This window comes from Dermacentor silvarum, chromosome 9 (genome assembly GCF_013339745.2).
Source record: "Dermacentor silvarum isolate Dsil-2018 chromosome 9, BIME_Dsil_1.4, whole genome shotgun sequence".
Classification (NCBI taxonomy): domain Eukaryota; kingdom Metazoa; phylum Arthropoda; class Arachnida; order Ixodida; family Ixodidae; genus Dermacentor; species Dermacentor silvarum.
In genome coordinates this window covers 43,128,302-43,143,298 of record NC_051162.1, presented here as the reverse complement: position 1 = coordinate 43,143,298, position 14,997 = coordinate 43,128,302, and positions in this window count along the sequence as shown.

Here is a 14,997-nt window from a genome sequence, read left to right as displayed (position 1 = left end):
CGGAAGCCTCCCGTCATCGATATTAAATACTGATTGGAAATAAGTGTTAAAAGAAGTCACGGTGTTTCGGTTGTCGGCACTAGAAGTTGTAGGGCCGTCATGCTTCTTAGGGTTAAGATAATTCCAAAATTTCTGAGGTGCGGTCTTCAAGAAATTAGGAAGAATATTAGCGAAGTAGTTAGCTTTAGCGTCCTTAATTTTAGATTTCATATTAAGAATGGCTTGACTCATCTTCTGCCTAGTTGTGTGCACAGTGTTTACTTTTAGCCTTTTTCGTAGCCTATTTACTCTTCGTTTCGCCTGGATAATTTTGCGTGTAATCCATGGATTAGCCGTGCTTAATTTTTTTTGTCTTAATTGGCACGTACGTACGAGTGCAAAAAAAAATAAGATGCCTTTGAACTTATTCCACAGGACATTATTGTCTGTAGAGGCAAGCTTAGAAAATTCTTCAAACTTAGCATATTCAAAACTAAGGTGGTCGATTATACTGACATCATCAGCATTTGAAAAGTCAAGAAAGGTCGTGCATGTTTTCGGAGTATGCGTCGAACCTTTTATGTGTATAGTGCAATATGTGAGCTTGTGGTCTGATATTTCTTCCATTATTTGAGTATCTGTACGTTCGTGCGAAAAGTGATTGCTCAAGAATATCAGGTCAAGAATGCTTGATGCGGTACCCTTAATGCGCGTGGGCTCTGTGACAACTTGGCATAAGTTAAAATGGAGCATCATATCACAAATAAGTTCAGATGAAGCAGATGGGCTTGCCAATCAATATCTGGCAAGTTGAAATCTCCAAGTAAGATTAGTCGACCAGATGATGCATGACGTTCCAAGTAGTTGCATAATGATTGAGTCACGTCATTATCAGACGTGGGACTGCGGTAAACGCAACCCACAGTGATAGTGTGCTGACCTATATTTATCTTGCAAAAGATTGCTTCCACGTTCTCGACATCAGGTAGAGCCACGAAAGGGATGTTCTTTTTTATTAGTAAGGCAACGCCTCCACCACGTGTCGGTCTATCTTTTCGTATTATTGAATAATTTCGCGTGGCTAGTTCACCGTCTAGAATATTAGCCGTTAGCCATGTTTCCGTAACTACAACAAAATCAGGTTCTAGACTAATCAGTACGGATTCGATAGCATCTAGTTTATTCATGACACTACGTGAATTTACATTTATGAAACTTATTCCGGATGCTCCTATGTTCGGCGCGGACGCAGTGACATTGGCTCGCTTCGCTGTTTTTTTTTTTTTTTTGGGGGGGGGGGAGTTGTTGCTCTTCAAGGGAACTACGCCATCCTTTTGGTCATCCCAACAGAACAGTTCACCGTTAACTTTCAACTTGTCGTACGATAAGGACACCTTATCACCAGCTGACTTTTTTGTTTGGGCGTAGTTCCAGAGCTTTTTCCTTATGTCTCGTATTCTAGTTGAATAGTCTTCACTGATAGAGTAGTTGGTCCCCTTCAACCTGCGACAATTTTTCAGTACTCTAGTTTTTTCTCGAGCGTCAACGAGCTTCATAATTACTGGCCTAGATTTCTTTTTTCCTGGTCTTCCGAGCCTATGAATTCTTTCTATAGTTAGAGGCTGCGTTTTCAGGACGCTCTTAACAACCTTTTAGTTAATTAGTAGTTCCAGACTGTCACTGTTTTCCTTTTTATTCTCCGGTTATCCATAAATTATCAAGTTAGACCTTCTGGAACGGTTTTCCAGATCGTCTACTTAAAGCTCCAGTGCTTGTACAACATTTTGCAAATTAGTCACCTGCTTTATAAAGCCTGGTATTTTATCGTCTACTGCCGTCAGTTTAGACACAATAGCGGTTAATCGTTCCAATTTGATTTCCCTCAAATCCTCAGCAATCTGCTGAAGCTGCTTCGAGAGAGCCGCAGCCTCGGGCCCGGGGTTAGTCTCAACATCACCACATAATAATAGAAGTGTGTCGGTAAGCGCAACGTTAACACAGTCACACAGCAACTCTAGAAGCAACCTCGGGCACGGCAGCACAACCAAAAATACATTATTTAATCGACAACATTTGCCGTAACGTTTGCTCACCTGCATAAAGAAGACGAATGGATTAGCAGAGTGCATTTCGATGGTGCCGCCGTGCCCTTGACACGCGCGAAGCTTGAATGCGACTTTTATGTCCCACGATGACCACTTTCCCGCCAGGGTGCCGTTGAATGTAGCGTGCGTATTCGTTGCTGTCACCAGGCGCGAAGCGCCCATGTCATCGCTGAGTATCAGCGGCATCGATGACACGAGGGTGCTGGTATCGTGGAATGTCTCTGTCAAGATGCTTTGCGCAATGCGCACCGGTCCTTCGTAGCCCGATGGCAACATCAGCATAACGACGAGTAACTGCATAAAGAAGGCGAATGGATTAGCAGGGTGCATTCCGATGGTGCCGCCGTGCCCTATTTAATCAGGTATGGATAATGAAGTAGAAAAGATCATAAATGTATTTTCTGTTTTAAAAGATTCCGTGAAGAATGAACACTAAACGAGGGTCTTCTTAGCCTTGGTGGAACACGGAGTGATCACGTGATTGCAGGATAAGAAAAGCAGCGTTGCAAGAACTTCTTCATAGCCATTGTCTTAGCAATTGGATAAATTATAAGTTTGTGGCAGCAACATTTAAAAGAACAGTTGCAAATGCGAATGACGACTTTGATTTTAAGCACTTGGACTTTCTTTCAAAGGCCACCCACGGAAAAGCAGTCTTTAGATTTCTAAGAAATAAGGTCATTCCGGCCATAAATAAACGTCGACTCTGTGGTTCCAAGACATGGAGAATTGGTTAAATTACTGGAATATATTGCTAAAGGTCTAGAAAGTCACTTTAGGTCTATTTTGACAGCTGCCCAATTCAGGGCCCGGCCCTGATGGCATTACTACGCCAATAATAAACACTTTAAGATCTCGCCCCACGCATTGCTTACCATCGTGAAACATTCTATTAAACAATCGTGGATTCCTCCGGAATGAAGACTTGCAAAGGTAATCCCATTATTTAAAAAAGGTGCTGGTTGGATCTTAGATAACATTAGGCAACAATTTCTCACATCTAGTCTAGTAAAACTCAACGAAAGAATTTCTTACACGACCGCATATATAATAATTGACTTATAGAGAACCTGATTTTGAGCCCATATAATATTGGCTTCAGGCGTGGGTGCTCAATTTGGTGCTCCCATGTCGACCTAGGAAGTAGAATTCAACTAGCTCTATGTTCGAAAAAAATATGCTGCCTTAGACACATTGGCTAGCACTAAAGCGTATGACAATGTAGAGCATGTGCGCCTAATAAACGCGCTTCAGAATGCAAGTCTGCCAAATTATTTTGTCGCGTGGGTTTATGAACAGCCCGCAATTTTACTGCTCTCAATGCGGATTGTCTTCATTAGTATAAACAGTCAAGAGGTCTACCCCAAGGATCAGTCATATCGCCGTTGCTGTTTAATGGTTTCCTAAGTACTACTCCTTTGCAACAGGATGTTTATGTGCATGTATACGCTGGTGACATCGAATTTTTTGCTGCATCAGTAGATATACATACCTTGTACCAAACGTTACAGTCCTATGATGAGCAGCCTTGAATTGTGGCTGGACAGCATTATTGTCTCTCTTAATATCAGAAAAAGCGCCATCCTAATTTTTGCTCAAAGCGTTTCTGAGCAAATTTCCATTTTTTACCGGCCAGAAAGTATCCCGCAGGTCAATTCACTTGAATAATTGGGTGTCATATACATCAAACCGCTTAACTGGAGTCCGCATAAAGAGCACATTACGTCAAAAGGAGCATGCGCAGTAGGAATGCTGCGCAGACTTAGCAGCAATCGATCAAGATTGCGCCGGCATGCCCTCATTATGATCTACGGCCTTGTATGTTCGCCCGATAATAGAATTTGGCTTCATTTTATTTTCTGGTGGACCTGCATACAAAATTTGGTCTCTGGTTCTATTAGAATCAGAGACATTGCGTTTATGTCTTGGTCTTCTTAAATTAGTCACGAATGATATCTCTTATCAAGAAGCACGCCTGCCTTCTCCACTCATGCGATTTCATATCCAAAGAGTACAACTTTTCCTAAAGGTATATGCATTTCCACAGAGAAGGTCACAGTATCTTTTCATTATTGAATCGGCCTCATTTTTTAACCATCAATAGTCTCGCTCACGTTGCTCTCAAGTTGTTTTCGAAGAGAGACTATTGGACCCATTATATGTTCACCTATGCGAGGTGGTCTCACTAAATTCCTCTGTTCCAGTCGCCAAAATTGAATGTGACGATATCTTCCAAAACAATGCTGAACATTCGTCCTATCAATATCTGAATGCTGTCTTCGAAACCTCCTTACACACCTAGATACAAATACCGTCATAGCGACTGACGCTTCCGCCTGTGAAGAGAAGGCAGGTGTTGGCATTGTATCACGATATCTAAATTGGCCTTTTTTGATTGATTGATTTATTGATTTCTTTCTGTACATCAACAGAAATCGAAGCAAAAGCAAAAGGCTCTACAGCCTGACAGAGGCTTTTGCTCCGAGATGCAGTTCAGCACGCAGACATAATACAAGTAGAAAAACAGCAACTATGTACAATAATTAACATCAGGTAATCATTTAACAATCTAAATTTCTCTATAGATATAAAAAAACAAAGAAACAAGAAATATTATCACCGAGCGAAGAAAAGAAGCAAATCGACATACATATATTGTGACAAGCAGCAACAAAATAAACAATGTGCGCTCAGTAATAAAACGTGATGTGCGGGTGCCCGGCCACAAAGCTCTAGCCTTAAATGAATATGAAGATGCACTCGCAGTAGCATGCCGCGATGGTCCTGTAATTCCAATTTTATCAACGTCAGCTTTCATCACTGCGGTGCGATTCAGAAAACATACTACTACAAACAACTTCAATAAATCATCGTTGTCAACATCTCATTTCCCGCATCTCAATTTTCGTTGGAATAACAAATGGTGATCCACTAAAACAAATTGAATTAACGATTACGAGACCACGGTGCCGAATCTCCCCCATTGAACGTTTAACGCCTGAGTTCTGGTCTGGATATATCACCTCTGTGTCCTTTATGCAATGAGAGTGAATCTATCCAACACCTATTATTAATGTCTACAGTTCATTATTCAAAGCAAATTATTTACAGTAGAACACCTCGACAAATTAGCAGGGATTGCGGCTCTTCCGGTGTATTTCCTCTGGGGCTGCCATACTGGGTTAGAGCCACAGGGACATTCGCGAAGCGTTCTGCAACTTTCGGCGCGAGACAAACAGAATTGCGCGATAAAATTGTTGTTTTTATTCCTTACTGCTCACATAACTTTTACTGCAATATTCAGATACTTGATAATTCATATCTTCAACAGTAGACATTTTATTTCACATTTACAACATACTTATTTCATTTCATCTTATTGTCCTCAAAGATTTTAAACAGTCTTTTCAGCGCCCAATTCATGGCCGATCCCCCAGAGTGGGTTGCGTCATTTCACTAATGAACAAAAACAAGAACAAGCTTAACGAAACCGCAAGCTGGCGAAGAAAAAAAAAGAGAAAACAATAAACATGTATATAAACCCCACAGCGGTTGCAGTGATCGGGCACATACTTATCTTTTCGGCTTTCAGGTACTGACAATGCTGTTTAGCCATTTCGTTTGCAAAAGACAGCTTAAATTAACGCAATTAACACTAAAAAATAACACAAGATACACAGAAAAAAGCAGGCCTGTATTTACGGTATTCCTGAAGAACATTTGTGTCCTGTATTTTTGCCTTTCTGTTACTTGATATTGACTTAAGATTTACTTATGAATTGAGTTATGATTTCTTTTCGAATTATGTCTGTTGTTTCCAACAGATCTTTACTTGTATATTGTATGCCAACCCTACTAAGGTCTAGTAAAAGATCGCAGTATCAGAAAAAAACTGTACAGGTGGAGCCGGTCGACGCTATGCTACCATACAAAAAAGCTAGGTAGGACATTAGGTAAAATTATAAGAAAAGCTTGCTTGGTGGCGCAGCCCACCACTCCGTTTCGAAGGGGACGTTCATAGCATCCATACAACCATGTACGACGCTACGCATGCAAGTATCGTAAGCATAAATTGAAGAGTGTAGAGTAAATAGACATGTGATCGCCTTTTACGCATGCTTAAGGGGACACTAAAGCAAAACAATAAATCAACTTAGAATAATAAAGTATCCTTCGAAAACACTGCTGTCGTTAATTACACTGCAATAGGTCAATTATTAGAAGAGAAAATGAAGCTCACAGTTAATTTTTTGAATTTCGCGCGGAAACCCCGACGGTCAGCACATCAATGTGACGTCACAAGTTCTAAGCTAATTTTTCGTATTTGGGTCACGTTGGCTCCGTAAAACTTGCTACGTTCAATCTTGGGCTCCTTCAGAAGACAATGTAGTGAATATTTACCGCTGAAGAGTTAAATGAGACCCAGAAGACGCTGTCGAAATGCATGACGTCACGGTGAGCTGGTGCGGGAACATCAAGGCGGCGTCGCCACTCGCCTTCTGTGTTTTTCGTTTCTTTCTGACTTGCCAAGCGGCTTCTCGCGGTAAGAGTGGTGTTTTCGGTATTGTGGAAGGGTAATATACTGATACAGAAGAAACCATGTTCCCCTTTACGTCCTTTGAAACATCGAAGTCTGACGTGCTGTAGCCGGTTTCTTAAGCTTGGAGTAGTCCAACGTGTACGCTTTGCAGTCGGAATTATGCCGTTGTTACAACTGTAGGTTGTAACGGAACTCCACGTCGGCCTAGTGGGTCGTTATGCAACTTCAGATAATTTTTTTCAGAGCAAGAAAAGATAATGACTACAGAGAAACACGCACAGACTAGTCGTCGTCTGCTTCTTTGTGGTCTTTTTTTTCTTTCCTTGCACTGAAATAAAAGAACTATTTGAACATGAACTACAGGTGAACCTGGAGGTATAACGATGCATTGTAGTAGTTTCGCAATTGTTAATGTTCTCGTTTATGTCCACACTTCAATTCTATAAAAGTATATACAACACTACGCTTTCATTGCCAAACAATTAGTGACTCGCAACGGCACAATTCTCGACACCAGGTGTTGAAGTTAAACAGCAAGCTCAGCAAGCTCACTGCTTCTCCTCTGCTGCCTCCTCCACACTTCCTACACACGCGAAATTAGCGCACGACACAGACACCTGAAATACCCTGAACACAGCGATGCAAAACCGCCTCACGCCGCTGCATTTGTAAACGGGACTTCTGCTAGGTGAATGTTACGGAAACTGCGCAGTAACGTATCAAAGGCCACTCTCTAAGTCACTGCAGTACCGGGCCGACCCATGGCAATTACTCAAGCTTATAGTGGGTGTTCTATTTTAGAAGTTCCGAAATTGTTCAAAATAGCCTGTGGCAGATAGCACAATTCTAACCCTCGATCTAAATTACTCGGTGAGGCCATTAGTTCTACAAGAAATAAACGATCGAATAAATAATTGTTATATTATGCAAATTGACTATTTAAATAATTACTTTATGGCACATATTTAAAATGTATGAATTATAGCCGGAGAGTTCACCAGGCGTATCCACTTGGAACCAATTCCCTTTACTGCAGTAGTTTCGAGATATTAATTTTCAAAGTGTCTGACGATATGCATTGGTTTTCCAGTTACTTATGAGCTTCAATGCATAAAACAGCGTTTTCTTAAAAGAAGTAACTGGAACGCCAGCACATTTCGCCGGACCACATCGGACATCTCGGTGACAACGACGCCGACGGCAGAAACGCGCTTAGAGTGTCCATATAATTGCTATCGCAATAAAAACAATCGCTATATTCGAAACACGAAGCTGGCTAATGTTTAGCGCGTTGTTCGATTTTCAGAACACGTTTTCGATACTTAAAATGATTCGAATTGCTTACAGCTTCTTGTGGGATTGGTGCTGAAACAGGCTTCCTCTTGAAAGGTTCGTCAACGAATTAGAAATTGTGTGAAACTACTACAGCTGCCGTTCTGACACGTGGCCGGCTCACAGACTCGGAGACCTCGCACAGAATTCGTGGAAGGCATTCGTGAGACTTACCCTTTTCATTGGTGCCGAAACACGCTATCCTACTTACAGCCCTTTCAAAGTCCTCATTGTGCACTTGACCACGACCATGTTTCTCATCAGCTGCTCATGCAGCGCGCAAGCTTCTGCCTCAAAGGGGCCAGCATTTAGTGAACGCGCCTCTATATAGGGAGCTCACTGAACTTTATCACTGTATACGTATGGACGGCTCAATTCATAACACGACACGAATAAAAGAAAGGCATATGAACAGATAAATGACGCAATTTGACTCTGCGTACAGCTCGGCGCTTGTCTCATCGGCGAATTTCGCTGAAATGATCAGTTTCACGGGCTCGTCTGAGTGTTTCATATGTTCGAGGCCGTTTGGCTACTGAAACGAAACAAGAAACATTACACCGCCCACGCGCCCCGTACAGGTGGTAAACCAGCGAAGCTGAAGTGTGAGGCCCCGGTGTTTGTCATTGGGTTAATCCCGACGGTTCATTAATCTTTCTTAATTATTGCTTACGTCTTTGTCTAGCTCGGCCACACGAGCCGCCGGATCGACCCGACCTTGCAGCTTGCGCTCCGCATCGCGGGCACTATCTTCTGCCGAGGCATTGGCTCGACGCCGACGAGATCTCTCTCCCGCTCCTGGTCTCGGTAAATCACACCACCGTATATTCAATGCGGGTATGAGCCACACGTGATTTCTTTATTTCCGTCTTTCTTTCTTTCTTTCTTTCTTTCTTGTCCCTGGCTCATACAACCATATCCCTGGCTCATACCCGCATATCCAAGGCGGGTATGCACGGCACGTGATTTTATTATCGTTTATCGTGACGTAACTGACGAGCATGTGATGCTATTGATATCATGACTTTTCAGTTATGTTAGTCATACATTCGTACCCTTCCATGCTAATTTTGGTATATACCAAGTGAATGAGACGCGAGTTTTCGATAGGTTTATTTCCGCTGGAGGGTTTCTGCGGTCGGACCAGGAGTGTTTCGCCTAGGCATATACAACTTCGCTGCAAATATGCTGTGGAACAAACTTGCGACATGACGAGGCTAAGTTTGTCACCATCGAAACGCAACCTACCGATAGCACATGCTTCAACGGAAGCGGGCAAGCTGTCACTCCCACAGGACAGAAGGTGACTGTCGACGTTCTAATCAGCGCGCTAGGGCAGCGATAGTCTCTGGTGTCGCGCGCGAAAACTTGGGGTTGCCTCGTCTCGTTCACTTCGCGCCGCTTTTCAAGGCGGCGTAGCAAGAGACGGCTCACACTCAACGTGCTTGGCTCAACCGTCGTCCCGCGAGGTGCCGCCAACCGAAGCCTCGGCTACTTCCCATCTTTGACTGCAGATGGCGGTAGTTGATTGCTCATGGACGCACTGAAATCGACGAGAGACAAAAGGAAAATTATGCACGTCCAACGTACTTACTGGAATCCATGTGAAGCGGGTATGAAATGCTATAAATTTTGCAATTTCATTCCGGCATCTTCTGCATAAAGGAAACTGGCTTATTCTCTCGCATACCCTATGCTACCCAAAGTGACAAACCTTATGTAGGCTCGTATTTCTTCTTTTATTATTGCGATAACAGTTATATGGACACTTCAACCGGATTTCTGCCGTCGGCGTCGCCGTCGCCGTGAGGTTCCCTATAGATAAAATCTTCGCCGCGCGCCGTATGCCCGAGCGGAAGCGTGCGGGGACGCGCGCTATCACGGAGAGCGAACGCACTCATCTCCCACGCGCAAGCAAGGAAGCAGGAAGCCAGCGCCGGAGGGAGCGGGGGGGGGGGGCACTTCTACTCTTTCAACAACCGCGCTCGTCGCTCGTCCGCACCGTCTCTTATCTCCACACGGCTCTGACCTTTATGCGCCGTACATTCGCCGCTCAGTTTCCGTTGAAGCGATAGACCGCACGTAGCTTCGCCCGCTGCGGCGTATGCTTGTTGCCAGCGTTTTGGCAGTCGTTGTCTGCAGTCATTCAGTGTGATCTATTCGTGTTTGTTTGTGCGCGCTCACACCACGCTTGTTCATTCAGTTAGTAATAGTCGGGCCACATTTTCCAACACACGCTACACATGCAATGCTGCCCGGATCGGCAGTGCAGCGCTACAGGTGGGTCCATTCGCACGCGCTGCCCACGGGAAGCGCTTCTCATCAACACCACCGTTTCACACGCGCCTTCTCGTGGTCATCGATTCTCTGTTCATGTCGGTCTACTTACGCCGCAGCACACCTGCTTACTTAATCAGCTCATGTTTACTACAATTCATATTGCTACCAAAGCCGCTCGCCTTACTTCGTATGACATTGCTGTGTTGCTATCACATTCATTGCTTCGTCCTTAGGGCGAAACTGTGACATTTTTATTATTGCAATAGCAATTATATGGACACTCCAAGCGGATTTCTACTGTCGGCGTCGCCGTCACCATCGTCGTTGTCGTCGCCGTCAGGTTCCGTATAAAGTCCAAAGGCGATAAAATCGTGACTGCGCTTCTATGTTGTATGTGCGAGTCAAAGCGCACGAGGGACGGCCGCTTTCACGGAGAGCGAACGCACGGCGGAGAGCAAACGCGACTTCTTCCGTTGCGCGAAAGGTCGTGGGGGGATGGGAGGGAGAGAGAGGGGGGCAATGGTGCGCAGCGGCCCCAAATGTGTATCTTGAGACCAGGCGCAAGGGGAACTGGCGACTCAATCACCCACGCGAAAGGAGGAAAGCGGGAAGGCAGCGCGGGAGAGAGGAGGCGCGGCTTCTACTCTGCCAGCATCTGCTTACCTGTACTTTGCGCCGCTGCGGGCTGTCGCACTCATTGTATCTTAAAAGCGATCTCCACACAGCTCTGACCTTTGTATGCGCTGTGCTTTCGCCGCTCAGTCTCCGTTGAAGCCATAGACCGCACGAGTCTTCGCTCGCTGCTGCGGTCGCGCTTGCTCACGCCAGCGTTTTAGCAGTGGTTGTCTGCCGTCATCGAGTGTGATCTATTCATGTTTGCTTGTGTGCGCGTTAGTAAGCGAATGTGTCCAAGTTTATGCAGCCGATAAAACTACTATCCCTATTCTGTATAGTTATCTACTAATTGCTATCGCAATTGATGCTTCGCCTTTCGGGCGAAACTGCGGCACTTTTTTGCTTTAAAAGTACCGGCCGCTTCTTGGTCAGTCCCCCTCGTGGGCATGTGCGATAGCATAGTATGGTAATCATAATCGTCATCAACACCCGGCAAACATCTCAAAGAGCTAGTAGGCATTGCGATGATATGTACCTTCTGCTTTTAGGCAAATGTGCCATTGTACCACCTACTTCTTGGCCAACCCTCCGTTGTGGTTATGTGCCATTGTATGGAAATCATCGTCATCATAATCAACACGTATACACGCTTCTGGGTCAATTTCCCGACATGGGTCATAGTATGGAAATAGTGGATCAGTCATAGTATGAAACTGATCATCATAATCAATATGTGGCAACTATCTGAAAGTGCTGGTTGGTGTTTGCACCTGAGACGCGTACATGCGGTTGTGGCCTAATTGATAGATGACCTGGCTGCCACACTGGGGAGCCGAGTTTCGAATCCCGGCACCGGGCGCGAGATTTTTTAAGTGAATGTGAATATCATCATCATCATCATCATCCTATATTTTATGTCCACTGCAGGACGAAGGCCTCTCCCTGCGATCTCCAATTACCCCTGTCTTGCGCTAGCGTATTCCAACTGGCGCCTGCAAATTTCCTAACTTCATCATCCCATCTGGTTTTCTGCCGACCTCGACTGCGCTTCCCTTCTCTTGGTATCCACTCTGTAACCCTAATGGTCCACCGGTTATCCATCCTACGCATTACATGGCCTGCCCAGCTCCATTTCTTCCGCTTAATGTCAACTAGAATCCCCGTTTGTTCTCTGATCCACACCGCTCTCTTCCTATCTCTTAACGTTAGTCCTAAGATTTTTCGTTCCATCACTCTTTGTGCTGTCCTTAACTTTTTCTCGAGCTTCTTTGTTAACCTCCAAGTTTCTGCCCCATATGTTAGCACCAGTAGAATGCAATGATTGTACATTTTTCTTTTCAACGACAGTGGTAAGCTCTGTGATGTGTGGTGCGCGACGGTGATATTTGTGGTGTGCGACAAGGTGCGGTACATTTAAACAAGAAGCAGACGACAAGGAGAGCGCGCGCCGCTCTACCACGCCGCGCCGAAAACGACGACGCCGAAGACCGTCCGGCGCGTGAACACGCAGCACAAGAAAAACACCAAAAGAAAGCGAATCCAATCACAAAGGAACACGGAGCCTCGAGCAGCCAATGAAAAATCGACGAATCGACCAGAGCAGCAGAAAAAGGAGCCGCGCTGGCAGTAGGGGGAGGAGTTCCAGAAGCGGCACCAGGACAAGGTCGGCCACCGGATCGGGAGTTGAAGACGGCCGTCGGGTTCCGTACCCGAGCCACCAGGACTTCACCCGGCCGGGGCCTCCTGCCAACCCATTCCTGGGCGCCGCCACTCCATCCGTTCGGGAACTGCTGCCCGAGGCCGGCAAGCGTCTCCGCCCGTGGGCAGAACGAGAGCTGTCGGGCTACGGGCCCGAGCTCCACGACCAGCTGCCCGGCCAGAACGCCGCCGCCGTCAACCCCTGCTGCCAAGCCGCCTGCCTTCCCGGGCATCGCCACCCTGCCCGATAGTCAACTGCTGCTGCCCGAGGCCGGTGAGCGTCTGCGTCCGTGGGCAGAACGTGAGCTGACGGGCTACGAGCCCGAGTGCCACGATCAGCTGCCCGACCAGAACGCCACCACCATCGGCCCGTGCTGCCGAGCCGCCTGTCTTCTCCCTCCGAGCCAGAGCTGCCACGCTCTGGTAGCCGGTCCGATACAGCGACCTTTGGTGAGACCAACAACGCTTCTCTCGTCGTCTCCGCTTCGCCGCACCGTGACTGTAGTGCATACTCACACCCGCAGCCTGCCCGAACTTGCCTCATATCATTAGCATTCTAGCTACATGTTTTCATGTTATCTTTGTGTGTTTGGTTTAGGGTTTTCTTTTCGTTCTAGTTTTATTAAAAGTTTGTGTGTTTATCAACAAACGGCTTTGTCCCCGATTGGGTTCTGGGAGGCTCCGCCTCAGAGAACCGCCAGAAAATATAACACGAAAGAACCTGCTCATCACAGCTCCCAGTCAGGATTTGGTAATGCCTGGCGTATACACTCCAACCCAATTTTATTCTCCTGTAAATTTCTTTCTCGTGATCAGGGTCCCCTGTGAGTAATTGACCTAGATAAACGTATTCCTTTACTTCCGTTACAGCAAGCGTATGCGCTTGCTGCGAGCGTTTTGGCAGTCGTTGTCTGCAGTCATTCAGTGTGATCTATTCATGTTTGTTTGTGCGCGCTCACACCGCGCTTGTTCATTCAGTTAGTAATAGTCGGGCCACATTTTCCAACGCACGCTACAAATGCAATGCTGCCCGGATCGGCAGTGCAGCGCTACAGGTGTGTCCCTTCGGACGCGCTGCCCACGGGAAGCGCTTCTCATCAACACCACCGTTTCACACGCGCCTTCTCGTGGTCATCGAGTCTCTCTTCATGTCGGTCTACTTACGCCGCAGCACACCTGCTTACTTAATCAGCTCATGTTTACTACAATTCATATTGCTAACAACGCCGCTCACCTTACTTCGTATGACATTGCTGTGTTGCTATCGCATTCATTGCTTCGCCCTTAGGGCGAAACTGTGACATTTTTTAAGTCAATGGACTAGGGATTTGTCGCAGCAATAGCGTAGCACGCTGAAGCGCCGAAGCGTTATACAAGGTGTTCATTTTTAAGTTTTAGAGATTTTTTAGAAATCGTCTATGGCCGGTAACATAATTCTTATCATTGAGCTGGGTTATTCGATGAGGCGGACATTAGTAACACCAGAAATCAAAACTCATATTGAACTAATTAACAAAAATTGACTAATGAACTTCTTAGGTAATTACTTTACGACACATATTGCGATTTACGGATTGGAGCCGGTGAGCTTGTCAGACGTATCCACTTGGGATGAATTTCCAGAATGACGCCAGTGAGGAGATCGGAGCTCTATACGTGTTTGAGCGGAGTTCTATTCGTGTTTTCGCGATATATTGGCTAAGGTGGACAATCCGCCTGGTGCTTGCCGTTGCAAACGGAGCGAAGTGTGCCTGTGTCTGCCTCTCTAATCGGGAGATCACGACAGACAGCGCGTGGGTAACGCGTGGGCACGATTCACAGCAGCCGCCGCAGACAGACCTCCGCTCGCGCAGCTATCGACCGTTGGATGCGCTCGCCGCATGCCATCAAGGAGGTTATATATACTAGAACATATGGAGTGGCAGCCACTGCGGCCACCTACAGGAGTGAGTGACGCCACCGGCGGCCATATTGCCGGGGGCAAAAGACGGCATGCCCTGCATATAGATGGCCGCGAAATACGCGCGGCGCTTGAGTGCGTTTTCGGTTTCCCGATAAAAAATTACAGAAAAATTTCTTTATCTTACATAAATATTTTAATTGCGATGCACCAATTTACTTACAGTAATATATGATACGACGTTATTTTTCGTGTGCGTTAAAGCGTTTTAATATTAGCTTATTTTAATACCCCAGCCCCATCAAGTGATAAGTGTAACGCCTTGTATCTGCGCAAAAATACGTAATTTCCAAAGTTCACATATTTAATCGTTATGGTAAAGTAAATACATGTCGATCAGTGGTAGCTTTATAAGTGATAAGAAACAATTTACCACCCCGCCCCAAAAAAATTATGAGAGAGAATGCGCATAGGGATACATAGTGCGCCTTAGAAAATACATGGGAAAAATTATAGTAGGTGTGGGCCAACTCGAAATTTGGGAGTGG